At 39.5% G+C, this 27999-nt stretch overlaps 1 protein-coding gene and 1 long non-coding RNA gene across 4 annotated transcripts in view; one reads left to right on the top strand and one right to left on the bottom strand.

Annotated features, from left to right (window-relative positions):
- Positions 1 to 27999, bottom strand: part of PRRG1 (proline rich and Gla domain 1) — a 211276-nt gene that overhangs the window by 29847 nt on the left and 153430 nt on the right. The window lies entirely within an intron of this gene.
- On the top strand, positions 1762 to 26614 carry LOC311615236. Its single transcript, XR_014793745.1, has 3 exons — positions 1762 to 2387; positions 21042 to 21150; positions 26034 to 26614. It is a non-coding gene; the product is annotated as an uncharacterized lncRNA (long non-coding RNA).

The following is a 27999-nucleotide window of genomic DNA, read 5'->3' as shown; positions in this document are numbered from 1 at the left end:
AGTTGGGAGTACAAGGATCATACTTCAACATAATCAAAGCTATATATGATAAACCCACAGCCAACATCATACTCAATGGGCAAAAACTAAAACCATTCCCTCTAAGAACAGGAACAAGACAGGGATGCCCACTATCGCCACTCCTCTTTGACATAGTACCGGAAGTACTAGCCATTGCAATTAGACAAGAAGAGGGAATAAAAGGCATCCAAATTGGAAAAGAAGAAGTAAAGTTATCCTTATTTGCAGATGACATGATATTGTATATAAAAAAACCAAAAGACTCCATTAAAAAACTAATTGACTTAATAAATGAATTTGGCAATGTAGCAGGATACAAAATTAACACCAAGAAATCTATGGCATTTCTATACACCAACAGCGATCTTATAGAAACAGAGACTAAAAACCAATTCCATTTATCATCGCACCAAAAAAATTAAGATACCTAGGAATAAACTTAACTAAGGAAGTAAAGGACCTATATGGGGAAAACTATACGACACTGAAAAAAGAGATAGAGGAAGATGTAAAGAGATGGAAGAACATACCATGTTCATGGATTGGTAGAATCAACATCATCAAAATGTCCATACTTCCTAAAGCAATCTATAGGTTCAATGCACTCCCCATTAAAATACCAACGACATATTTCACTGACCTAGAAAGAACTCTCCAAAAGTTCATTTGGAACAATAAAAGACCCCAAATATCCACAGCAATCCTGAGAAAGAAGAATAAAGTAGGAGGGATCTCAATACCAGACTTAAACTGTATTACAAAGCCACTGTTCTCAAAACAGCCTGGTACTGGCACAAGAACAGACATATAGATCAATGGAATAGAATCGAGAACCCAGATATCAACCCAAATCACTATGCTCAATTAATATTTGACAAAGGAGGCACGAATATACAATGGAGTCAAGACAGTTTCTTCAATAAATGGTGTTGGGAAAATTGGACAGACACATCCAAAAGCTATCTAATTGGGGAAAAGTTGGAACATTCCAGCAAGAAGATGACCACAAAATTTAAGAATATTTATCAAGATGGATTTTCTGGGAAAAATGGCTGGTGAGACACAAGGCACTTAACATCTTTGTGTTAATGTATTTTTGTCTACAGGGTAGAAATATGTAGATATAATTTGGGAGAAAATAGAAAAATAAAACATTTGTAAGTTACTATGTAAAAAGTAAGGCAGCCCTAACCAGTTTAGCTCAGTGGATAGTGTTGGCCTGCAGACTAAAGAGTCCCAGGTTTGATTCTGGTCCATGGTACATGCCCAGGTTGCAGGTTTGATCCCAAGTAGGGGACATGCAGGAGGCAGCCAATCAATTATTCTACTCATTGGTGTTTCTATTCCTCATTCTCCTTTCCTCTCTGAAATCAATAAAATATTAGAAAAAAATTTAAAAGGTATTACTTGAAAACTGCCACTAGGGTATAGACAAATTGCTATAAGAAGTAATATTTATGTTGAGTATAATGCCAATTAAGTTTATTTTGTAATTCAGTTTAAAACAATAGAGCTGAGGGATAAAGAAGGAATAGTTTTGTGTGTTTTAAAAAATAATTATGAGAACTATTGTTTTTGCCAGGTGGCACATAGCTTACATAAAGCAAAACATCTGTAATTTAGATATAATTATTTGGAAAATGTTAAGATTTGGATTCAGCCTACTTGAGGCGGAATTGATATCTATACTGGTTTAAGAGGCAGTAGGAGGAAACTCAAGTCCCAAAATTTACCCCATGACTAGTATTCAAAATTGACTGCTAAAAATCCATTCTTTCAGGGTTCTAGTATAGGACAGCAATATACAATGATCCAGAACTTAACTACTCCCATGGACATACCAAATCTATAGCTACATATGGAACAAATTTCTGTGAAAAACAAAAAACAAAAAACCCCCAACACACATAAGAATTACCTGAGTTACTCCTACACATTGGGTTAAAGGGGGGAAAAAAACCATATCTAAGCAGGTAGAAGAGGCTGAGACAAGTTCTCACCATAAAGCCACACCCTGCTTCAGTGAGTCATAATCAGAAAGGAACTCAAAACCATGAGCTTCTCCCTGCGGAGCAAAGTATTTGAACCCCACTTCAGGCACCCCAACTTTTAAGACCTGTACTGGAGAGATGAAGCCCTAAACCAACTAGCTTTGAAATCCAATGGGGCTTACTTCCAGAAGGCCCACAAGGCTACAGCAAACTGAGAAATGCTTCTTTCTTTTAAAAAAAAATATATTTTATTGATTTTTTACAGAGAGGAAGGGAGAGGGATAGAGAGCTAGAAACAGCAATGAGAGAGAAACATCAACCAGCCACCTCTTACATCCTCCCTCCACCACCACAGGAGATGTGCCTGCAACCAAGGTACGTGCCCTTGACTGCAATCGAACCTAGGACCCTTTAGTCCGCAGGCCAATGCTCTATCCATTGAGCCAAACCGGTTTCGGCAAGAAATGCTTCTTAAATTGTTCATGTGAGCAGACTCGCTTAGCTCTAGAAGCTGACTGAAAGGCAACCAGACTTTGTGTGAAAGATGTGGATGAAAAGGGCCACACATTAACCTGACTAACTCAAAGAAGGCCTGTGTGATGGCCTTGCAAACTCAGAGTCTAAAGTAACCACAAAGGATGATCTGAAATTAAACTTTTTGTTTGTTTAAAGTATTGCAAATAGTACGTCTCCTTTTTCACCCCCATTGACCTTCCCCCGGCCTCCCCTACCTCCCAGCACATGCTTTCACTCCCTCCCCACCCCCGCAATGTTTTGAGTCCATTGGTTATGCTTAAATGAATGCATACAAGTCCTTCGGTTGATCTCTTACCTCTCCTCCCTCCCCAGCCTTCCCACTGTAATTTGACAGTCTGTTCTATGCTTCTCTGCCTCTCTATCGTTTTGTTCATTATAAATGAGTATATTTTATATGCCTCTTGGCCTTCCTTCTGTCTTCTTTAGAAAAGTATCTATTTAGGTCCATTGCCCATTTTTTGATTGGGTTGTTTATCTTCCTTTTGTTAAGTTGTATGAGTTCCAAATGAATGAGATCATGTGGTATTTTTCTTTCACTGTTTGGCTTATTTCACTTATTAAAAAGCAGTCTCTGGTGGGTAGTCGTGTCCTAGGCTGATATATTCCCTGACAAAGATCAGCTTTCATCTTAACTGAGACTATTGTCTTTTTGCATCTAGATAACATACCTTGGGAATGCCAGGTAACTTGTAACTTCCTTTTATTCACACCCATCGAGGCACAATGTACCAGGAAGGAGACAACAAATTCCCTCATAGTTATTGTTATCTTATTAATTATTGAATGTTAACTATCCTGTACCCACCTAAGTTAAAAAAGCATGTGTCTATCACTTATACTTTTTATCCAATCTCAGAGATTTCCTGCTTTGCTTTCTCCCACCTCCATAAAATATCACCAATGGATTTCATGTAACCTACTTAAGTCTCCTCCTTTGATTGTAATGTATAAAACAAAAGTGAAAAACTGCCGTTCTCCAGAGCATTGTCTCAATATGTTGAGATTCTGTTTTTCGGCAATTGTCAACAGTTTGGCTCAAATAAACTTACAAAAATTCTTTATAGGTTTAAATGTTTCTTACCTTAAAGAGGTTTACTTGCTTACCTTAAAGATTTTGCCTGAGCCGTATGCCATGTTGCTCAGTGAATAGTATGTCAGGCATGTACTGGGTTGCAGACTATGCTGGTGGGGGCAAGTGCAGGAGACAACCAATCAATGTATCTCTTTCACATGGATGTTTCTCTCTCTGTGTGTCTTCCCCTCCCTTTCACTCTTTCTAAAAATCAATGAAAAAATGTCCTCCAGTGAGGATTAATAAAACAAATAAACAAAAAAGATTTAGCCTGAGGGTCAGGCATTTAATTTAACACACATACTGGGTCCTGGCAAAGTACGTTCTAGGGATAGAGGACAACAGTGTAATCCCTCTGCCTTCTTTCAGCTCACTGGTCTCTCTCCCAGATAGGAGCTAGTATAGTACCCTCCTCTGGCACCCTGATTTTTTCAACTATCATCCAGAAGTTGATGGCCAATAGGGCTTATGCTCATAGGTCCCACAGGACTGTAACCAATTAGGAAAAAAAAAATGTTAACCAGCTACCACCCCCAGGGCACAGCAAAACTCAACAGACTGAGGTGCTAAGTCTTTATGTGAAAGAGACCCATAACTGCAGCCTGAGGGGCAGGCTTTAATTAAGTAGAAGACAGGAAACAATAAAGAAAATAGAATTCAGTACAATAGAAAATAAAAAAATAGACAATATAAATAAAACCAAACATAGATTTAAGATTTTTAAAAAGCCCACATAAATCTCCAGCTATACTAATTGAAAAATAAAGGGAGAAGATAAGAACTATCACTGTCAATGATGAGAAGATATTACTACAGATCATGAAAATGGAACAATATTGCCATAACTGATCTAGACTAATGATTTTTAATTGATTTAGAGAGAGGAAGGGATGGGGGAGGGAAGAAAAGAAGGAGTGAGAGGAAGAGAGAGAGAGAGAGAGAGAGAGAGAGAGAGAGAGAGAGAGAGAGAGAGAGACTGATATGAAAGAAACAATGATTGGTTGGCTCCCACACATGCCCAGACAGGGAATGAACCACAACCTGGGTATGTGCCCCCAGAGGGAATCTAACCTATTGCCTTTTGGTTTATGGGACAATGCTCCAACCAATTGAGCCATTTGGCTAGGGCATATAGTAATAATGATTTACCTCTAGCAACTGGGTATATTATAACTGGGCATATTATTACAAAATTTTAGTTCTTTTAGCAAGAAGGGGGTAAAATGCTTTTTAGATCAGTAATCAACAGTGTCTGCCACAATTCTATTCATTAGCAAATTAGACTATAGTAATTTAAGAAATTACTTTCTTTTCTCCCCAAGAATATTTGTGGTAGGGCAATCCATAATCAAATAGCAAAGAACATAGTATTTCTAGGATAATGTAAATAATACAAAATGTGATAGAGTAAAAAGCAAATAGAATGTTCACTGCTGGAACAAAGTATATTTTTGTATTTCAAGGAATACTGAAACACCTAGTAATTACTTACCTTTTTTGTCTAAAGTTTGCCCTAAATTTTAATATTTTTAAATGGAGAAAACAGCAAAGTGGAATGTAACAGTTTCGATGAAAAAAAAACACTAATATAAAGTCCAAGTTTATGGGGAATCACTATTTTTATTAGTTTACCTCATTTCAGTTTCTAATATGCACCTGGATCTTTGTAATGTAATCTAAGTAATAACAATGAATCTCTATAATTGAAGTTTCATTCAAACTTTTTATAGGCAGGGGAGAAAATGGTGGCTGAATAGGCAGATGTGTCATGCAACTGGTCCTGGAGCCAGACTGGAAAAGCAACTAAATCGGAGAACATCAACCCGGAATTAACAAATTAAACACAGCCGAGGAAACAATTTACAACAAGGAAGGGAAGAGGACAGTAGGAACAAGGATCTGGACTGGAGAGGGCCAGCCAGCCACCAGGCTGAGAGGGTGAGGAGGAAACTGTGTTGCACCAAAGCCGCATGCCTTGGGGTCAGGCATAAAACTCAACTAAGAAAAGGTAAGGCCATAGGGCTGCTGGCAGCTGGGGAATTGAGATCTAAGACCACAGCTGTGAAAGGCTGTACCCTGAAAGGAAGCCTGAAAAGCAGCCCAAACAGTGCAGTGCCAGAGGGATAGAAACCCACAGTTTTATGGTTGATTTGCTTGAGTTTTGTCTTTGTTTTTATTGATAAACCCAGAACATAGCATTTTTCCATTCCAAACAGTCACTCAAGAAGGCTGCAATGCAGGAAGAAGCACAGGCTTCAAGTTCCTGAGGATAGACTTGAGAGGGAAGCAGGGCAGGGAGATGTGCTCAGGACGCTGCTGGCTTTAGGACACTTACAAATCTAAGTGACCATTTCTCTCCTGAAGAGCCAGCCCCACTCAGTAGCCTCAAAACAGCCTGCCACACACTGCTTACATTTTGAGCTATATAAAGGAAATAAAGGCTCTGAATAGCCCCAAAGAGCTCAGTGACTGGGTTGGAAGAGGGGCCAGTCAGCCCCATTATTCTCAGAACTACACTGATAAAAAATCCAGGTTTCCAGACAACCCCATTGGTATCCATACAAGGATCTCTTAACATCAAAGGCCAGAGTTATGTTTTGAGCCACTCATGGAGTAGTTGTTCTAGGTCAGGGAAAAAACATCCATCTAACTCCCGGAAAGTGAAACAGCACCACCCCCACCTAAAACCCTGTCAGAAACAGACACTTAAGCAATTATGATTGACAGCTGGCAGACAGGCAAAACAGGCATATTGGCCCTTCCTGCTTGAAGCCAAAGCCTGTGGAGACAGACACAAGCAGAGGAGCAGTGGATGGCTTTGAGCTTCACCAAGGTGCTAAAAGCCAAAGACAGTGCCTGACAGTGGTCAGCACCTAACTATTTAACAGGAAGCCCAGAATTGGCAGACAGAACAAAAGAATGGGGTTCTAAATCAGTCTTCATTGGGCATTAAAACATGGGTGAAGTGAATGACACTTCACTTTTTAAAAAAAATATATTTTATTGATATTTTACAGAGATGAAGAGAGAGGGATAGAGAGCCAGAAACATTGATGAGAGAGAATCATCAATCAGCTGCCTCTTACACACTCCCCACTGGGGATGTGCCCGCAACCACGGTACATGCCCTTGACCGGAATCGAACCCGGGACCTTTCAGTCCGCAGGCCGATGCTCCATCCACTGAGCCGAACCGGTTTCGGCACTGAGCCAAACTGGTTTCGGCGACACTTCACTTTTTAATCTGATCCAGCATTACATTAGAAAGATCATACAACATGAGCAAGTGGGATTTATTCCAGAGATGAAAGGTTGGTACAATATATGCAAATCAATAAACAGGATACATCACATAAACTAGGGGTGTCGAACTCAATCAGAGAAGGGGCCAAAATCTAAAATCCAGCCTAAATCGCGGGCCGAATGGTTTACTGAACAGTCATAAACTGACAATGTCATAAACTGACAGCGGAGTGCAGTGATGACAGCGCGGTGCGGGCCACATTGCAAGGCCTGGCGAGCTGGATTTGGCCCGCGGGCCTTGTGTTTGACACATGTGACATAAACAAATTGAGAGATAAAAATCACATAGACATATCAATTGATATAAAAATGTATTTGAAAAAATCCAATACCCTTTCTTAATAAAAACTCTCAGCAAACATAATAAAATTATGTTTATCATAATAATTATGTTTATCATCAACATAATAAAAGCCTTATATGATAAACCTACAGCCAACATCATACTCAACTAGAGTCCCAGTGCACAAAATTCATGCACAGGAGGCAGGGGTCCCTCAGCCTGGCCCACACACTCTAGCGATCCAGGGCTGCTGGCTCTTAACCACTCACCTCCCTGCCTGCCTGCCTGATCACCCCTAAGCATTCTGCTTGCCTGCTTCTTCACACCTAACCACTCTGCCTGCCTGCCTAACTGTGTCTAACCACTCTGCCTATCTGTCTAATGCCCTTAACCACTCTGCCTGCCAGCTTGACACCCCTAACTGCTTGCCTGCCTTCCTGATCACCTCTAACCATTTGCCTGCCTGCTTGATGCCCCTAACCAGTCTGCCTATCTGCCTGATACCCCTAACCACTCTGCCTGGCTGGCTGATGCCCCTAACTGCTAGCCTGCCTGCCTCATCACTCTAACTGCTTCTGCCTTGGCCCCGCTGTCTGGTCTAATTAGCATATTATGCTTTTATTATTGTAGATCATTATTGATGGGCAAATACTGAAACCATTTCCCCTAAGAACAGGAACAAGACAAGGATGCCCACTCTCGCCACTCCTGTTTAACACAGTATTGCATATGCTAGCCATAACGATTAGACAAGAAGAAGAAATACAATGCATCCAAATTAGAAAAGAAGTAAACTGTCATTATTTGCAGATGACATAATATTGTACATAGAAAGTTCTAAAGATTACATTAAAAACCTACTAGTCTTAATAAATGAATTTGGCAATGTAGCAGGATACAAAACTAACAGCCAGAAGTCTATTGCTTTTTTATATACCAATAATAAACTTACAGAAAGAGAAATTTTAAAAATAATCCCACTTACTATTGCAACAAAAAAAATTAAGATAGATAGGAATAAACTTAACTAAGGAGATAAAAGATCTATATTCAGAAAACTACAGGAAATTTTTAAAAAAAAGAGATAAAGGAAGAAATAAACAAATGGAAAAATATGCCGAGTTCATGGATTTATAGAATCAACATCATTGAAATGTTTATACTATCAAGGCAATCTATAGATTCAATATAATTTCCATTAAAATACCAATGGAATATTTCACAGATCTAGAACAAACTCTCCAAAAATTCATACACAATAAAAAATAAAACACCCCAATAGATGCAGCAGTCCTGAGAAAGAACAAAGTAGGAGGGATCTGAATACCAGATATCAAGCTATATTACAAAGCCACTGAAATATATTACAAAACTTCCTGATACGGGCACAAGAACAGACATATAGACCAATGGACCAGAAGAGAGAAGCCAGAAACCAACCCAAGCCATTATGCTAAATTAATATTTGACAAAGGAGGCAAGAGCATACACTGGAGTCAAGATAGTCTCTTCAATAAATGGTGTTGGAAAAATTAGACAGATGCATGCAAAAATTGAAACTAGATCACCAACTTACACTATACACTAAAAAACAAAACAAAACAAAAAACACAAAACCTCAAAATGGATAAAGGACTTAATTGTAAGCCAGGAAATCATAAAAATCTTAGAGGAATCCACAGACAGCAAAATACAGACATTTGTCATGGCAATATCTTTACTGATACAGCTCTTAGTACAATGGAAAATAAGGAGAACTAAACAAATGGGACTTCATCAAAATAAAAAGCTTCTATACAGCAAAAGAAACCACCAAAAAAAAAAAAGAAGAAAAAAAAAAAGTCCACTGCATGGGAGAACATATTTACAAATATTATCGCTGATAAGGGTTTAATCTCCAAAATTTACAGGGAATTCATACAAATTAACAGAAGGAAGGTAAAGAATCAAATAAAAAAATGGGTAAAGGACCTAAACAGATACTTTTTGAAAGAGGATATACAGAAGGCCAAGAGACATGAAAAAAATGCTGAAAAGTTACTAATCATCAGAGAGATACAAATCAAAACTTCAATAAGGGACCCTCTTACACCTGTCAGAATGCCAATTATCAACAAACAGCAAGAATGGTGAGAATGTGGAGAAAAAGGAACCCCATGCACTGCTGGTGTGACTGCATACTGGGGGCAGCCACTGTGAAAAACATTATGGAGTTTCCTCAAAAAATTAAAAAATGGAACTCCATTCAACCCAGTAATCCTACTTCTAGGAATATATCCCAAGAAATCAGGAACACTAATCAGAAAGAATATATGCACCCCTATGTTTATAGCAGCACAATTTAAAATAGCTAAGATTTGGAAACAGACCAAGTGAACATTAGCAGTTGAGTGGATTAAAAAATGGTGGTACATCCACACAATAGAATACTATGCTTGTATAGAATAAAAATGGCGTCAAATAAGTACCTATCAATAGAATACTACGCTACTGTGAAAAAGAAGGAACTCTTACCATTCTCAACAGCATGGATGGACATAGAGAGCATTATACTAAGTGAAATAAACCAGTTGGAGAAAGATAAATATTATATGATCTCACTCGTTTGTGGAATAAAATAAACAACATAAACTGATGAACAAAAACAGATCCAGAGAAAGAGAAGCACTGAGCAGACTGTCAAAGTTCAGAGGGAAGGCAGGGGAGAGTGGGGAAGTGGGTAAGACATCAACCAAAGGACTTGTATGCATTCATATAAGCATAACCAATTAACACAGACACTAGGGGTGTGAGGACATGTGCTGTGGGGTGGGAGTGGTTGGGAAGAGGTCAATGGTAGATAAAGGAAACATATGTAAGACTTTAATCAATAAAGAAAAAGAAAAATTAAATTTTAAAACATTTATTTTTATTTTATTGTTATTTTATTTCTTTTTAAAAATCTTTTTCTTCTTCTCTTCTCTAACTTTCATCCTATGTTTCTTCTCTTTCCCCCAATTTATTTTTTCTCTTGCCTTTCATTTTAACCCTTTTTAAAAAGTGATCTTCTATATATGATTTATTGATGTATTATTATTATTATAGTCTTTGTTGGCTTGCTCATATATCTAAATTCTTCTTTCCTGCTTCTTCTCGTTTCTCTTTCTTTGGTACTCAAATTTTTTCCTTCTTTTTCCTCTCCTCTCTTGCTCTTTTCTTCCCCTAATTATTTAATTAATTGCAACAAATGGAAAAACTGTAAGAAATGGACATATTTCTAGAAAAATACAGCCTTCCAAAACTCAATCAGGAAGAATCTAAAAATCTCAATAGGGCAATAACTATGGAAGAAATTGAAGCAGTTATCAAAAAGCTTCCAGCAAACAAAAGCTGGGGGCCAGATGGCTTCACAGGGGAGTTTTACCAAACATTCAAGGAAGAACTAAAACATATCCTCCTACTCCTCCAAAAAAATGCAAGAGGAAGGAACACTTCCAAGCTTATTCTATGAAGCCAGCATCACCCTAATACCAAAACCAGATAAAGACAGCACAATAAAACAGAATTACAGGCCAATATCCCTCATGAACATAGATGCCAAAATCCTCAACAAAATTCTAGCAAATTGGCTCCAGCAGTACATCAGAAAGATCATACACCACGACCAAGTAGGATTAATCGCAGGGATGCAAGGATGGTACAATATCTATCTGCAAATCAATAAATGTGATATATCACATAAACAAATTGAGAGATAAAAATCACATAGTCATATCAATTGATGCAGAAAAAGCATTTGACAAAATCCAACACCCATTTTTTTTTTTTATTGTTCACCAGGTTTTTTAATTACCTTGGTTTTTACAATAGATTCACTTGTTGATAGTTAGATATTTGTTGTTCATAATTTTTATCTTTATTTTCTTCCTCTTCCTGAAAAAAACCCTTCAGCAATTCATATAATTCTGGTTTGGCGGTGATGAACTCCTTTAGCTGTTATTTTTTGTTTGTTTGTTTGTTTGTTTTTTGTTTTGTTTTTTTGTGAAGCTCTTTATCTGGCCTTGCTGGGTAGAGTATTTGGCTGTAGGTTCTTGTTATTCATCACCTTAAATATTTCTTGCCATTCCCGTCTGGCCTGCATGGTTTCTGTTGAGAAATCAGCTGACAATCATATGGGTGCTCCTTTATAGGTAACTACCTGCTTTGCTCTTGCTGCTTTTAATATTCTCTCTTTGTCTTTTGCTCTTGGGATTTTAATTATGATGTGTCTTGGTGTGGTCCTCTTTGGGTTCCTTTTGTTTGGGGTTCTGTGCGCTTCCTGGACTTGTAAGTCTATTTCTTTCCCCAGGTAGGGGAAGTTTTCTTTCACTATTTCTTTCAATATGTTTTCGATATCTTGCTCTCTCTCATCTTCTGGGACCTCCATAATTCTGATGTTGGTTCACTTAAAGTTGTCCCAGAGGTTTCTTACACTATCTTCAACTTTCTGGATTCTCTTGTCTTCCTGCTTCTGTGGAGGAGTGTCCTTTGGCTCTTTGTGTTCCAAATCTTTGACTTGATTCTTATGATCTTCCATTCTGTCTTTAGGACTCTGTACAATATTTGTTTATTTCACACAATGTATTCTTTATTTCCAATTGATACCTTTTCATATCCTCGTCTCGTTCATTTTATCGGCCTTTTCTAGGAAACTCTTGAAAAACCTTATAACTGTGGTTTTGAATTCTATATCCAGTCGCTTTTGGTCTTCCGTTTCTTTTGTTTGTGATCTGTTTCCTTGTCTCAGCATTTTCGCTGCTTCCCTGAGTTGGTAGGGTGGCTTTGTGTGTTAAGATGTCCTATATGGTTCAGTGGGTCAGCCTCCCAGTTATCTGAGGTAGACACTCTTGGTGCACCCCTTTGTGGACTGTGTGTACAGCCTTTTGTAGTTAAGTCTTAATTGTTGTTGGTATCACTGGAAGGAACTGACCTCCAGGCCAATTGGCTGTGAGGATCAGCTGTGTCTATGCTGGAAGACAGCCTTATTCAAAAGCCTCTGTGCTCAGCTTGGGTGGGGCAGGGTTTCAGGGTGGAGCCTACAGCCTTGGCTTCCTGTCAGCCCCACCCTATGAGGTTCCTGAGTCTCAGTGTTCTTCAGCGTCCTTTGGTACTCATTGCTTTGGTACTTGCTGCAAGCACCTCTGAGAGAAAGGTACCCTCAAGTTTCGCCCACTACCAGACGGTCTAGTCTCTCCTACAATGAGCCCAGAACTGGGGTTCAGTGCAGTTGGAAGTGGGGGTCAGTGCAGTCCGGAGCTTTTGTCTCCTTCCCGCTAGGGCAATCCAGCGGCACAGTCAACAGTCCGTCCTCTGTGCACAATGTGTGCGACTTTGGGGCTCTGTCTTTCACCGCTATCCCGAGTTTCCGCCTTACAGCCCAGATTCCCTCCGTATGAGCTTGGGTCCCCAGGGTCTGGTCTAGAACTGGGGTTCAGATCAGTTGGAACTGGGTCTCAGCACAGTTTGGAGCTTTTGTCTCCTTCCCGCTAGGGCAATCCAACAGCATAGTTAACAGTATGTCTTCTGTGCACAATGTGCACGACTCCGGGGCTCTGCTTTACGCCACTCCCCTGAGTTTCCGCCTTACAGCTTAGAATCTCTCTGTATGAGCCTGGGTTCCCAGGGTCTCTCCCAGAACTGGGGTTCAGTGAAGTCGGAATTGGGGCTCAGCACAGTCCAGAGCTTTTATCTCCTTCCCGCTAGGGAACGCCAACCAGTCACTCAGCCGCCCCTCCTCTCCAGCTCCGTCCTCTCCCCACATGCACACGTGTCTCCATACCTTAGGCTTTTACAGCTCCTCTGATTTTCCTTCTGGTTTTCTCTTTCCTTCTAGTTGTAGAATTTCCAGTCAGTCAACTTTCCTGTAGTTCTGGATGATGTCCACTTTATATTTTAGTTGTATATTTGAAATTGCTGTGTGAGGCTGCAGTTAGGCGTTTACCTATGCTACCATCTTGGTTTCTCCCTCCTGTGTACAACACCCATTTTTGATAAAAATTTCAGCAAGGTGGGAATAGAAGGTTCATACTTCAACATAATAAAAGCCATATATGACAAAACCACAGTCAACATCATACTAAATGGGAAAAAACTAAAACCATTTCCCCTAAGAACAGGAACAGGGCAGGGATGCCCACTCTCACCACTCCTGTTTGACATAGATCTGGAAGTACTAGCCATTGCGATCAGACAAGAACAAGAAATAAAGAGCTTCCAACTTGGAAAAGAAGAAGTAAAACTGTCATTATTCACAGATGACATACTATTGTACATAGAAAACACTAAAGACTCTGTCAAAAAAACTCCTAGATTTAAGAAACGAATTTGGCAATGTAGCAGGATACAAAATTAACTCCCAGAAATCTATGGCATTTTTATGTACCAATAATGAACTCATAGAAAGAGAAGCTAAAAATAAAATAAATCCACTTACCATTTCCACAAAAATATTAAGAACACTAGGCATAAACTTAACTAAGGAGGTAAAAGACCTGTACAGGATGTAAAACAACAGGTTATTGAAAAAAAGAGATAAAGACATAAACAAATGGAAGAATATACCATGTTCATGGATTGGTAGAATCAATATCATTAAAATATTCATACTACGCAAAGCAATCTATAGATTCAAAGCAAACCCCATTAAAATACCAACGCCATATTTCAGAGACCTAGAACAAACTCCTAAAAAATTTATAAGAAATTTAAAAAAGACACCCAAAAGCCGCAGCCATTATGAAAAATAAGAACAAAGTTAGAGGGATCATAATACCAGATATCAAGCTTTATTGCAAAGCCACTGGTCTCAAAACTGTCTGGTACTAGCTTAAAAACAGACATATAGACCAATGGAACAGAACAAAGAACACAGAAATTTGACCTAAGACATTATGCTCAATTAATATTTGACAATGGCGGCAAGATAGTCTCTTCAATAAATGGTGCTGGGAAAATTAGACAGATAGGTGCAAAAAAAATGAAACTAGACCATCAAATTACACCATACATTAAAATAAACTCAAAATGGACAAAAGAGTTAAACATAAGCTCGGAAACCATAAAAATCTTAGAAGAATCCACAGGCAGCAAAATATCAGATATATATATGATAGCAATATCTTTACTGATACATCTCTCAGGACAATGGAAACTAAGGAGAAAATAAACAAAAAGGACTATATCAAAATAAAAAGCTTCTTCACAGCAAAAAACAAACAAACAAACAAACAAAAACAAACAAACAAAAAAAAACATCAAAAAAACAACAACAAAGCTCACTGCATGGGAGAACATATTTGTCAATGTTACATCTGATAAGGATTTCATCTCCAAAATTTATAAGGAACTTATATAACTTAACAAAAGGAAGATAAACAATCTAATAAAGAAAATGAGAAGAGGTCCTCAATAGACACTTTCCCAAAGTGGACATACAGAAGGCCAAAAGATATATGAAAAAATTATCAAAGTCACTAATCATCAGAGATATACAAATCAAAATGACAATGAGGTACCCTCTCACACCTTTCAGACTGGCTATCATCTATCATGGATAAATCAACAAATGATAAGTGCTGGAATGGATGTGGAGAAAAAGGAACCCTCATACATGGCTGGTGGGAGTGAAGATTAGTGCAGCCACTGTGGAAAACAGTATGAAGATTCCTCAAAAAATTAAGAAATGGAACTTCCTTTTGACCCAGAAATCTTACTTTTAGGAATATATCTCAAGAAATCAGAAGCACCAGCCGGGACCGGTTTGGCTCAATGGATAGAGCGTCGGCTTGGGGACTGAAGGGTCCCGGGTTCGATTCCGGTCAAGGGCATGTACCTTGGTTGTGGGCATATCCCCAGTAGGGGGTGTGCAAGAGGCAGCTGATCGATGACTCTCTCTCATTGATGTTTCTAGCTCTCTATCTCTCTCCCTTCCTCTCTGTACAAAATCAATAAAATATATTTAAAAAAAAAAAAAGAAATCAGAAGCACCAATTAGAAAGAATATATGCACCCCTATGTTCAAAGCAGCACAATTTACAATAGTTTAAGATTTGGAAACAGACCAAGTGCCCATCATCAGATAGTGGATTAAAAAATGGTAGTACATCTATAAAATGGAATACTACACAGCCATAAAAAGGAAAGAACTCTTTTTAAAAATATATATATTTTATTGATTTTTTTTACAGAGAGGAAGGAAGAGAGATAGAGAGCTAGAAACGTCGATGAGAGAGAAACATCGGCCAGCTGCCTCTTGCACACCCCGTACTGGGGATGTGCCCGCAACCAACGTACATGCCCTTGACCGGAATAGAACCTGGGACCTTTCAGTCTGCAGACTGAGCTCTACCGCTGAGACAAACCGGCCTCAGCAGGGAAGAACTCTTATCATTTGCAACTGCCTGGATTCACCTGGAGAGCATTATGCTAAGCAAAATAAGCCAGTCATAGAAAGATAAATATCATATGATTTCACTCATTTAGGAAATATAATGAACAACATAAACTGATGAACAAAAATAGATCCAGAGACAGGGAAGCATCAAACAGACCACCAAACCTCAGGGGACTGGGTGGTGGTGGTGTTGGTAAGAGATCAACCAAAGGACTTGTATACATGCATATAAGCATAACCAATGAACACAGACAGTAGGGGGGTGAGGGCCTGTGCTGGGTGTCAGGAGAGGGTAGGGAGAGGTCAATGGGGGAAAATTGAGTCATATGTAATACTTTCAACAGTAAAGAATTTTTAAAAAAATACTTTTTATAGAACTAATTCTTTCCTCTATCTCTTCAGACATTACTGTAGAATTATAGTAAACCTCATCAGTTTAGTTAACTTAAAGATAGCTTTCTTGAAAATAATTTCACCAGCAAACCAAACCAATTCAAAAGTGTCTAATAGTTCAGATTGCCACTTATCAGATAATAACAAGAAATCTCAGTCTACCTCTATATTTTTTTCTAATTGGCACAATTATATTACAAATTCTAATAGGTTTTCTTCTCTTCAAGACATCCTGTCATATCTAAGTGTGTCAGCTACATGGAATGATGCTCTTGAATACTAGATTAGGAATCAAAACCAGGAGTTTCAATTCCACTTGGAAGTCAGTCATATCACTGGTCTTCTTGACAATCACAATATTGGTCTAAAGATGGAAAGGAAATCACCTACTCTGCTTGTCCTAATTGTTGTTCTAAAGCATTTTAAAATAGTAAAAAGAATACAGTGATGAGTGGGTGGGTACCAGCAACCAATTTTTCATTTCAATCATATCTGGGATTGAATAAGTATATTGTGATATGCCTTTATTAACAATCTAATAAAACCAGCATAAGAAATCTAGAAATAAATTGATCTATTGTACAAACTTTGGCATAACCATCACAAGTTAAATTAAGAGGGAACTGTGTTCAATGCAGAGGAAGGGAGGGAAAACACTGAATTAAGAGACTGGATCTCATTTGTTGCTGCACCAATCAGTAACTTGCTTTGGGAAAATGAGCAAAAGAAAATTTTCTCTGGGGCTGTTATTTTTGAAATGAAGAGCTTGACCTGTTTGGTTTTTCTGAACCCTATAAGTTAAATGATTGCAGCCTATCCCATCAGTCTTTCTTCTACAATGAAATGAAGAATCAGCCTTTAGTCTATTCATTATAAGCAATTATTGGTATCAAATGTTAGCTTTGGGAATGATATAATATCTTTACATTCAAATAATAATACTATTTTATGTTATTAGAATTATGTTATTAGGGCATTAGTGTGACCCTCTAGAACATACAATTTAAGAAAAGGCAGAGACTTCTTCACTCTGCTGGTTGCTGTATGTGTAATGGGAAAATGAATCCCATTTCAGATTGATGGCATCCAAGACCTAGGGCTGACTGTCACAAAGTTCCAATTTCCTTTGCCACTGATTTTATTTTACTGTGGAAGTGGCTAAACTGAATCTTATTTATATTAGTTACCAATAAATACTCCAACCATAAGAGCTATTCACAGTCAGAAGCTTTGCTCTCGCCAAAACTGGTTTGGCTCAATGGATGGAGCGTCGGCTTGGGGACTGAAGGGACCCGGGTTCGATTCCGGTCAAGGGCATGTGCCTTGGTTGTGGGCATATCCCCGGTGGGGGGTGTGCAGGAGGTGGCTGATGGATGATTCTCTCTCATCGATGTTTCTAGCTCTCTATCTCTCTCCCTTCCTCTCTGTACAGAATCAATAAAAAATATATTTTTTTTAAAAGAAAGAAAAAAAAAGCTTTGCTGTGGAGGTGCCCTACCACTGGGGGAAAGAACCAGTGACAACCTCCAATATTAAAGGAATCAGCAGCTCCCCACTGTAACAGAAACTGATTTAAAGTAGTGGTCCCAGATAGGAATCTCTGAGGAGTAGGTAGGGGTGGTGAGTGATTGCTGTATTTTATACAATATACCACAGAATGAATAGCATACTGATTTATACAATAAAAAGGGGAAGAAAAAAATATGCTTCCAACTAATCCATAATAGTGATGTATCTCAGAGAAGTTAAAATGTGAATAAAAGATCAGAGAACCTATGAAATCCTGCAATATTTATTAGGTTTTGCCATTCACTTACCTGAATATATTTATCAAAGTAGATACTTTTTTTTTTTTTTACTATTAATGTTTGTCCCAGTAGTCTACAAATGTGCAATGATAGAAAACATTTCTAAAGGAAAAATGGGCATTTTCATTTAACAACACTTCAGCCTCCTCCTAGTATGGGTGGTTTCTGACTTTTTTCTTCCTTCTATTCCTTTTTCTGGAGGCAGAGGTTTAGTGTATTAGACTAAGAAATGTAATTCCTTGGGTTAACAGGTAAACAAATACCTGTTCTCTGAATCCCTATCTAATCCCCCTCTTAGTATGCTATGGGAAACATGTGACATCACTATTTCATTCAAAATAATAGATGCATTAAACAATTACCAAGCAAAGTTGCTGATCTAAGATCCTACTCAGATCCCATATTGAACGCGAAAGTTTATTCACATCAATCCTACCGACTAACTGCAGCTCACTGCTGGATAATACGAGCATTTCTAACAATGATAGTGCTGCCCATCAAGTAGTCAAGCATCCCAAAGCATCAACAAAGTAGCTATTAGGGCCACTAGGATCACTAATGCACATGCTAGGTTGGCTTGTCGCACTTTCATAAACTCAAAGTTACTGTTTATCCCGAAAACTTTGAACTACTGAGGGAGCTACAATAAAGTCATATGTAGGGTACTGCCATTTTATTCCCTGAGTGGACATCCACTTAAGTAGTAGACTGGCTGATGTGCCTCACTCCCGACCCCTGTGTCCATATGAAGGGCAGGGTGCATTTGAGGAAAAGTGAGGTAGAGAATGGGGTCAACACTAAAACAGACACTTTCCAAGGATTAAAGTGAGGTGGGTACTGTGGAAAGCTTGAGCCCTGTCTCTGATACTTTGCCCCACAAAGCTGTTTGCCAGGCAAAGGGCCCCCAAAGCAAGGAAGTGAGGTGTGCATATCAGGATAGGAGCCTGCTGAGGAATAAGGCAAAAGAGGACCACCCCATACTTGCCCCCCACTGGAACTATGTTGTGGGGAGGTTTCTTCTAGCACTCCTTGAACATAGTGTACCTCCCACCCAACTTATAATTAAGCCCACCAAATAATTAATTACAACCCAGATGATGCTACTACCATAATACCAATTAAGTAAAATACATCTGTCCCCTTTCTCTCTCCCCCCCCCCCGCCAGGTTCTCAAAATACCAGAGAAGAGAAATGGGAGGGGCAAGGGACAAAGCAAATCTTGTCTCTTCTTACTCCACAATCATAAAGTTAAGCTTTAGCAGAAGCTGGAGGAGCAGAGGAGGAAAAGATGAGCATAAAACGAATACAACACTAAAGTTTTGAATGAAAGAGAGTGGATAGGAGTTTTTATGCTCAAAGTGCCTATAAAGGTGAGAGATCTGCCTATCTCTAAGGAACATAAGTTTAGATTGTCACTGTAAAGTGGCTACACAAGACAAGGTCTTTTTAGATATGGGACTCATCTTTTATGTGACCTTAAACTCTGGTGCAGTATTGCTATGGAACCCATGGAATTCTACCAGGTCCATTAGAAGAACTCCTCTGGCAAATTAATTCTAACAAGGAGCACTGATTAATTCTGAAATTCTATATGTGTATTCAGTGCAATCATGGGTAAATAGCAGCATATTTTAAAATATATTTTATTGATTTTTTTACAGAGAGGAAAGGAGAGGGACAGAGTTAGAAACATCGATGAGAGAGAAACATCGATTAGCTGCCTTCTGCACACCTATTGGGGACGTGCCACAACCAAGGTACATGCCATTGACTGCAATCGAACCCGGGACCCTTCAGTCCGCGGGCCAACACTCTATCCACTGAGCCAAACCAGTCAGGGCAACAGCAGCATACTTGGAGATTAAACAGAACATCACTAACTAGACACTGCTGTTTATAATATGCAGATTTATATTAAAGCTATGGTATAAATTATTCTACAAGTGAAATAAAAGGACCCATCAGTCCTACACTACACAGTCTCAGAGGGAATGTCTGAAAATGATGAACTGGCACTGGAAAAGAAAACTGATGAGGTAACTTATGGTCAATGTTCACAGATTGCTGCCATGGGCAGGAGAGACCCACACTGGAGCCAAGTCCACTTCTTTAGAAATATACAGGCTGAAACTCTCCAAATTGAGCTGCTATCATAATCTGAAAAGAATAACTGAGATTACATAGGACTTACAATCTAAAAAAGAGCCCATCTGACACAGAATAAAGTTCACCAATAATTTAAAACCAACAATATAATAAAAAATTAAAATAAATTATCATATAAAGTGATACCTGCCTGTAGAAGTCAGACCTTCCTCATCTCTCTAGTAGCTCATAATACCAACTGCATAAAATAACATACTTTGGCCCCATTTAACTTATTCTCAAGCGATCCCAAAAAGAAATATAGAGAAAGCCTGTGGGAGTGCCAGGAAACCACCCTCATGTGATTGAAGGGAAACTTCATATTTGGATCCTCCCCCAGGAAGGTGTGGGATGGGTCTAGCAAAGTGAACATGTGGGAAGATTTGGATGGAAATGTATTGAGCATGGCTGGGAGATGGCCACAGGGCCACTCCATACTTGCCCCCCATATGTCTATGCCCACCTCCTTTCCTTACTGAATTCCCTCATCTCTCAAAGGGCAAAGTTCTGAATTAGTGACTACAGTGCCATCGATAGATCATGAGAAGCTAAGTGAAATAGGAGTTTTCTTAATAATCCTCAAGAATCTGAGTTTTTACCTGTAAGAATGATGCGTAATCTCCAGGAAATTACTGACCAACTCTTAAATACCTAAGACATTGAGCATCTCTTGTAATCACTATCTCTACCCAGAGGTGTTGACATGCTAGTTCCTGCCATGGGATGTGAACTCAAAGATTTCCAATGTAGCTTTATGTAGAGGGGAACTGTTGGAGACCGGGTGTAAGCTGACAGAGTCCTTGCACCCTAAGGGACTGATAAGATTCAGTCCCCTACCCACACAGATTTCCCAGACTTGTTTGGATGGCAATTTCCCATTATTAGTCTGTAACTATTTACTGAGATTTGCTGTACCGAGAATTTGCCTTTCTGCTCTATCTCTCCCTTAGAGATTAAGAGGAACAAAGAGTGCATTCCTCTTGACGGACATCCCATTCAGTGTTTGTGTATAAAAGGCATTATGCAGTTAATAAAGCTGTCTTGTCTTTCTTTTCTTAATTCCCACCTCCCTACCTCAGCCTGGTTCACCTGTCTGGCTGGCCCTGGCAATTGACACCCGAACCTGAGGCCTTGGGAAGCAGATAGAGAGGAACTCCTCCAGATAAAGAGTACACTCTGAATATTAAAGTAAGGGAGGAGCAATTTTTTGATAGTTGGGAGTAAAGCATGGGACAGCTAGAGTCTAGGGAAAATACCCTTTATAGGCAAATGTTAAAGTCTATGCTCAACAGTAAAGGAACTAAGGTTAGTGACAAGCAGGTAGAAAATTTTTGAAATTCATTCAGGAGATCTGCCCTTGGTTTCCTGAGGAAGGGACCATTAACTTAGAAACATGGCAGAAAGTTGGAGAACGAATGCACAATTATTATAAAGCCCTTGGGCCAATTAAGACCCCAATTGATGCATTTTCCTTATGGAATTTGGTACGGGATTGTTTAGATCCCAAGTGTGACCATAATCAACCATCTCTTAAGCTAGGAAAAAAAGAGAAGGAGTGTGATGGCACAAAAAAGGGGTCTAAAAAAGACAGTATATTAAAAAGAAATAATGTAAATTTTGAAGATAAGTTAAATCCCCAAGATGAGGAGGATCTTGAGGAAGCTGCTGCCCATTATCATGATGATATGTATGTTGTTCAGGCAAAAGAGGAGGAAGAATATTTTTCTGCCAGAACTGAAGAGGGTAGTGATATAGAAGATGTATTAGAACACTTTTTAGAAGCATTAAAGCTTCTTGGCAAGAAGAGATATTATGGGCCAGTCCCCACCATTCTCCGCTGCCTTGTGCAGCACCAGTTCCACTTTCCCCTCTCCAGATAGCTCTACAGGAGGCACAAAAAAGTGGTGAGGAATTGGGCATTCATGCCTTCCCCATTATGGAATGGGTAAACCCTAATTCGGGATAGCGTGAGCATACTTATGACCCACTTCCTTTTAAAACCCCGAAGGAGTTAAAAACAGCCTGTGCTCAGTATGGGCCCACTTCCCCTTATACTTTAACCATCTTAGAAACTATAGCCTCAGAGGCTCTCCCACCCAATGATTGGAGAGCTATTGCCAAGGCTTGTTTATCAGGAGGGGATTATCTCTTGTGGAAATCAGAATATAGTGAAAAGGCTAAGGAACAAGCTGCTCATAATCCAGCTGCCCAGATTAATATTTCTTATGAAATGCTGATAGGAGAGAAAGCCTATACTGATACCCATAATCAAAGTCAATAACCCAGGAATCTTATGGGAAAAATTAATGGAGCTGGGACCAGAGCCTGGTAAAAGTTGCCCACCTCTGGTCAGAAAACAGAGGAACTCTCAAAGATTATTCAAGGGCCAGATGAAAAGTATCAGGATTTTGTCTCTCAGCTATTACAGGCTGTTGGCCAAATAGTGGTGGATGGAGAGGCTGGCATGTTAATAGTCAAAAAGTTGGTGTATGAAAATGCCAATCCTGCCTGTCAAGCTGCATTGCAGCCCTATCAAAAAAAACAAAAAAAAGGGGACTCTCTCAGATTATATCCGAATTTGCGCAGACATTGGCCCCTCATATATGCAAGGAGTTGCCATTGCAGCCACATTGAAGGGAACCACCATTGAAGAAATTCTTCAGCAATAGTTTAGCAAAGGAAAAGTCAAACACACAAGTGTTTCACTTGTGGAGGGACAGGACACATGGCAAGGCAGTGTCCCTCTAACAAAGCGATTAATAAAGGAAATATTATAGCAGAGGTCCTAAACAACCTGGACTATGCCCAAAATGTAAAAGAGTTAGACATTGGGCAAATAAGTGTAGATCCAAGGTAGATGTCCAGGGAAATTCCTTGCCTCAACAGCAGTCCAGAAAATCCTGAAGGGGCCAGCCCAGCCCCGACAAATAATTGGGGCATTATCTGTTTACCCTCCTGTCCCTGCACCATCTCTGGGCCAGCTGGCTGCACAGCACCCAGCCTGCCCCAGGGGGCAAAACGGATAGGAGAATTATTCCGAGCAACCCCTGCAAGTGCCAGATTGGAGCTTGGATCCACAGGATGATATGTATTAACTGCAGAGTTGGGACCACAGGCTATCCCTACAGGAGTATATGGACCTACTCCTAAAGGGATGTTTAAGCTTTTACTAGGAAGAAGCAGCTTAACTATGAAAGGGTTACAAGTTTTTCCAGGATTAACTGATGCAGATTATGAAGGGGAAATTAAAAGTATGGCCTCTGCCCCCAGAGCTATCATCACCATCATCTTAGTCATAAAAATTGCTCAGTTGATTTTTGCTCCCACTGCCTGCCACAGGCAATCAACTTTCCACACAGTCTTGGGGTCTGGGGGAGGGGCAGGGTTTTGGCTCCTCAGACAAGGCATATCGGGTACAAGCCATTTCTCATATAAGACCTGAAAGAACTTTACTTATACAAGTGAAAAGATTTACAGTGATTTTTAGATACAGGAGCAAATATTTCTGTCATAAGCATAGCTCACTGGCCTAAACAGTGGCCCTATAAAGAAGCTATGACACAACTTCAAGCAATATAAATATGTCAGATCAACTCTCCTTTACAGAATTCACAAATATTAAAGTGGCAAGACAATGAAAGTCACTCTAGGTTGTTTCGGGCATATGTCTTGCCAGGGATCTCTGTGAATTTATGGGGATGAGACATTCTGTCTGCCCTGGTTTACCACCAGCTCAGGAAAATTTTTAGGGTTAGGGGGTCATTGTTTCTCCTGTTATCTACACAGCTGGCAAGATATCTTGAAAGTCAGATGATCCTGTGTGAATAGAGCAGTGACCCCTTTCCAAAGAAAAAAATCCAAGCTGCTCATGAGTTGGTACAGGAACAACTCCGGTTAGGGCATATAGAAGAGATTACCAGTCCTTGGAATACTCCTATTTTTATCATAAAAAAGAAATCAGGAAACTGGTGCCTTTTACAAGATCTAAGGGCAATAAACAAGACTATGGAGATTATGGGACCTTTACAGCCTGGTCTCCCTTCCTCTGTAGCAATCCCTAATAGGATAAAGCTATTGGTACTAAATTTAAAGGATTGTTTCTTTACTATTCCTCTAGACCCCTCTGATTGCAAACAATTTGCATTCAGTGTCCCATCTACTAATTTTCAGGAACCTATGTGCCACTATTATTGGAAGGTATTGCCTCAGGGAATGGCTAATAGTCCTACCCTGTGTCAAAAGTTTGTTAGTTAATTCGAGGAGTTCTAGAGAAACACCCATGGGCTTATATCATACACTATATGGATGACATTCTTTTAGCTCACTATACAGAATGTCAATTAGAACAAGTGTATGATGACTTACAACAGGCTGTTCTTAAATCTGGATTAATTATTGCACATGAAAAGGTTCAAAGACAAGACCCTTAATATATCTTGGTCATATCATAGAGGGAAGAAAAATTCATCCTCAAAAGATTTAACTCAGAATAGACAAGCTAGAGACTTTAAATGATTTCCAAAAATTTTTAGGGGATGTCAACTGGATTAGGCCCATTTTGGGCATAACTACTAATGACCTTAAACCTTTATTTGACATTCTTCGTGGGGATAGCGACCCACTCTCCCCTCGTCAGCTTACTCCTGCAGCTCGCAAGGGTATCTGCCTTTTCTCAGGGCCGTTACTTGGGATGACCCCAGGGTTCCCGTTTTTTGTTAACGATACAGATATCATGGGCCACCCAAGCACAGATTATCTTACTCCTCAATGGGTAGAAGATTATAGATATAAGGGAAGGTCAACCAGGGTTCCATATGTTTCACAGCCATTAAATATTGGAATAACGGTCTTACTATGGAACCTTCACCAAGGTATATCCATGGCATTAGCATAGGTGGAGAGCCTGAAGAGTATGAGGGGTGGATCCAACGAGAATGGTTCCTTACTATATATGGCCTGTCTCCCGGGGAGTCCAACCTAAGTTGCCTCCACGTCTGTATAGTGAATACAGGCCATTTCTAAAGTATTCCCCTTGGAGGCATTGCCGTCATGAGTTGGCTGTTGTACATACTCCCATTAACAATTCCTTTCAGTTACTTGATTGGTCCTATCCCAAGTAGTTTTAAGGTTAGAGAGACCCCTGGAGGCTGAAGAGCTACCACCAAGCCCGGAAGAGTACAGCTAGAAATATTTAAGCTTATGGCCACTCTGGGCAGCATTTCTTTGCATCATGATAACCTTACAGTGATCACGGGTCTTACTGCCTGTGTATCTCTTCCTTATGTTCTCCTTATTGGAATTGTAGATATTGTACATAAGGGCAACTTGTGTACAATTCCTGGTAATCATTGCAATTTGTCTAACTGTGTATCTAGATACAACTTTAGTTTATGAGGTGGTAGTATTACATCAACCTTCCTTTGTCATGCTCCCAGTTAATATTATTGGACCTTGGTACAGGGATACAGGCTCCCAGGTATTAAAAGAACTGAATGATTTGCTAAGCCACCCTAGGAGATTCATTGGAATCCTTATTGCTGGCCTCGTTGCTCTAGTCTCTCTCTTTGCTACTGCCACTACTGCGGCCATAGCTTTAACGCAAGAAATACACACAGCTCATTTTGTGGATGGCTTGGCAAAGAACGTTTTGGATGCCTTAAGAGCTCAAGAGCTCATAGATAAGAAAATAGAACAAAGGTTCAATACATTAGAAGAAGCTGTGCTCCTTATAGGAGATCAAATGCACAGCTTAAAAGTGCGTTCTTCCCTTCAGTGTCATGCTGAGTTTAATTGGATTTGTGTCACCCCTAAGATATATAATGGTACTAATTGGCATTGGGATTGAGTTTGCAACCACCTGTTAGGAGTTTGGGATCAGAATAATTTTACTTTGGATGTCAGTAGATTACATGGATAGATTCAAGCTATTAATGATGCTGGCTCTGCTCTGTTGCCTTCTAGCAAAGTAGCACAGAATATTTTTAATGAAATTCAAAGCCGTATGTCCTTTCATGGGTTACAGTCTTTCATTTGGTCTCTGTTAATTGTTGTTATCCTTGCTCTCTCTATAGTCTGTTTACTTCCAGTCTGCATCCAAACCACCGGATCTAGCATCCGATCCCTGCAAATAGGACTACATGAACTCCGCTTGAAATATAGAGAAGAGGGATCTGTTGGAGACCAGGTGTAAGCTGACAGAGACCTTGCGCCATAAGGGACTGATAAGATTCAGTCTCCTACCCACACAATGTTCCCAGACTTGTTTGGATGGCAATTTCCAATTATCAGTAGAATGAGAGCAACCTTTCATGCCTTATCAGAAGTCTGTATTTACTGAGATTTGCTGTACCGAGAATTTGCCTTTCTGCTCTATCTCTCCCTTTGAGATTAAGAGGAACAAAGAATGCATTCCTCTTGATTGACCTCCCATTCAGTGTTTGTGTATAAAAGGCATTATGCAGTTAATAAAGCTGCTGCAGTCTGTCAATGGCTTGTAGGCCTCCAGATCCTGCTTTCTTGTCTTTCTATTCTTTATCCCCACCTCCCTACCTCAGCCCGGTTCACCTGTCAGGCTGGCCCTGGCAGGGAACTGCATATCTCTTTTTTTAAATTCTCTTTAAACAATTTCCACAATAAAAATTTTTTAATGGCAGCACATGGAATGAGGTATTATCTAAAAAGAAATCTCTGGGCTTGGATCTAAAATCCTTGGAGAGGGATACTCCAAAATGACGGCAGAGTAAGTAGATGGTAAACTGACATAGTCCCACGACCAAACTGTAAACACAAATAAATACAGAAGAATGACCCTGAAAAATAAACTGAGGACTAGCTGGAGAGAACCCTGATAACCAGGAATGGAAAGTGGAGACCACATAGAGATTTGTAGGAAGTGCAGAAGCGTGAAAGGGCTGGCCAGACTCCCACAGACAGCAGCTGAAGTCCTGGAGGGATATCTACAAACATATTGCTACAAGAGATGTCTGATATTTGCTGCTATGGTTTCTTCTAGGATTTTTATGATTTTGACTTACATTTTATCCATTTTGAGTAGATGAGTAGATTAAAAAGCTATGGTACATTTACACTTTGAATAATATGCAGCTGTAAAAAAGAAGGATATCTTCCCCATTGAGATAACATGGGGGGACCTGGAGAGTATTATGCTAAGAGAAATAAGCCAGGCAGAGAAAGACAGTATCACATAATCTCACTTATATGTGGAATCTAATGAACACAATAAACTGATGAACAAAATAGATCCAGAAACATAGCAGCATGAAACTGAATCTCAGAGGGAAGGTGGGGGTGGGTGGGTGGGAAGAGATGAACCAAAGAACTCATATGCATATATGCATAACCCATGGACACAGACAATAGGGTGGTGAAGGCCTGGGGTGGGAGATGGGGGTGGGCTAGATGAGGTCAATGGGAATAAAAAGGGGACATAAGTAATACTTCCAACAAAAAACATTTAATTTTTTTAAAAAAAGAATGGTTGCCAGAGATGGGGATGGGAGATGCGTAAAAGGAGTCAAAGGGGAAAGATGATTACTAGAATTAGTGTGGTGATCATATTATAAGGTATAAAAATCCTACCTAATAAAAGAGTAATATTCAAATTAACCATCACTCCACTACACCCACAAGCCATGCCCACCAGCCACGCCCACCAGCCAATCAGAGCAAGTATGCACATTAACCCCAATCAAGATGGCTACAGCCACAAAAAGCAGGATGGAGGCGTGGGTTTCCCAGGCAATAGAAGAGGCCAAACTTTCTTTCTTTTTTTTGTTTTCTGTTCATCATATTTTTATTGACTTGATTTTTAGATTTTCTTGTTGATAGATATGTTTTTTTAATTAATTTCTTTATTGATTAAGGTATCACATATTTGTCCTCAACCCCCCATTCCAATTACCCCCCCACTTATGCCCCCACCCCAATATTGTCCTTGACCACTGGTTAGGCTCATATGTGTGCACTTAAGTCATTTGGTTGATCTCTCCCTTTTATCCCCACCCTCCCTTTGAGGTC

This window comes from Pipistrellus hanaki, assembly GCF_964339955.1.
Source record: "Pipistrellus hanaki genome assembly, chromosome: X".
NCBI lineage: Eukaryota > Metazoa > Chordata > Mammalia > Chiroptera > Vespertilionidae > Pipistrellus > Pipistrellus hanaki.
The sequence above is the reverse complement of the archived record's forward strand: the minus strand, read 5'-3'. Positions and strand labels throughout refer to the sequence as shown.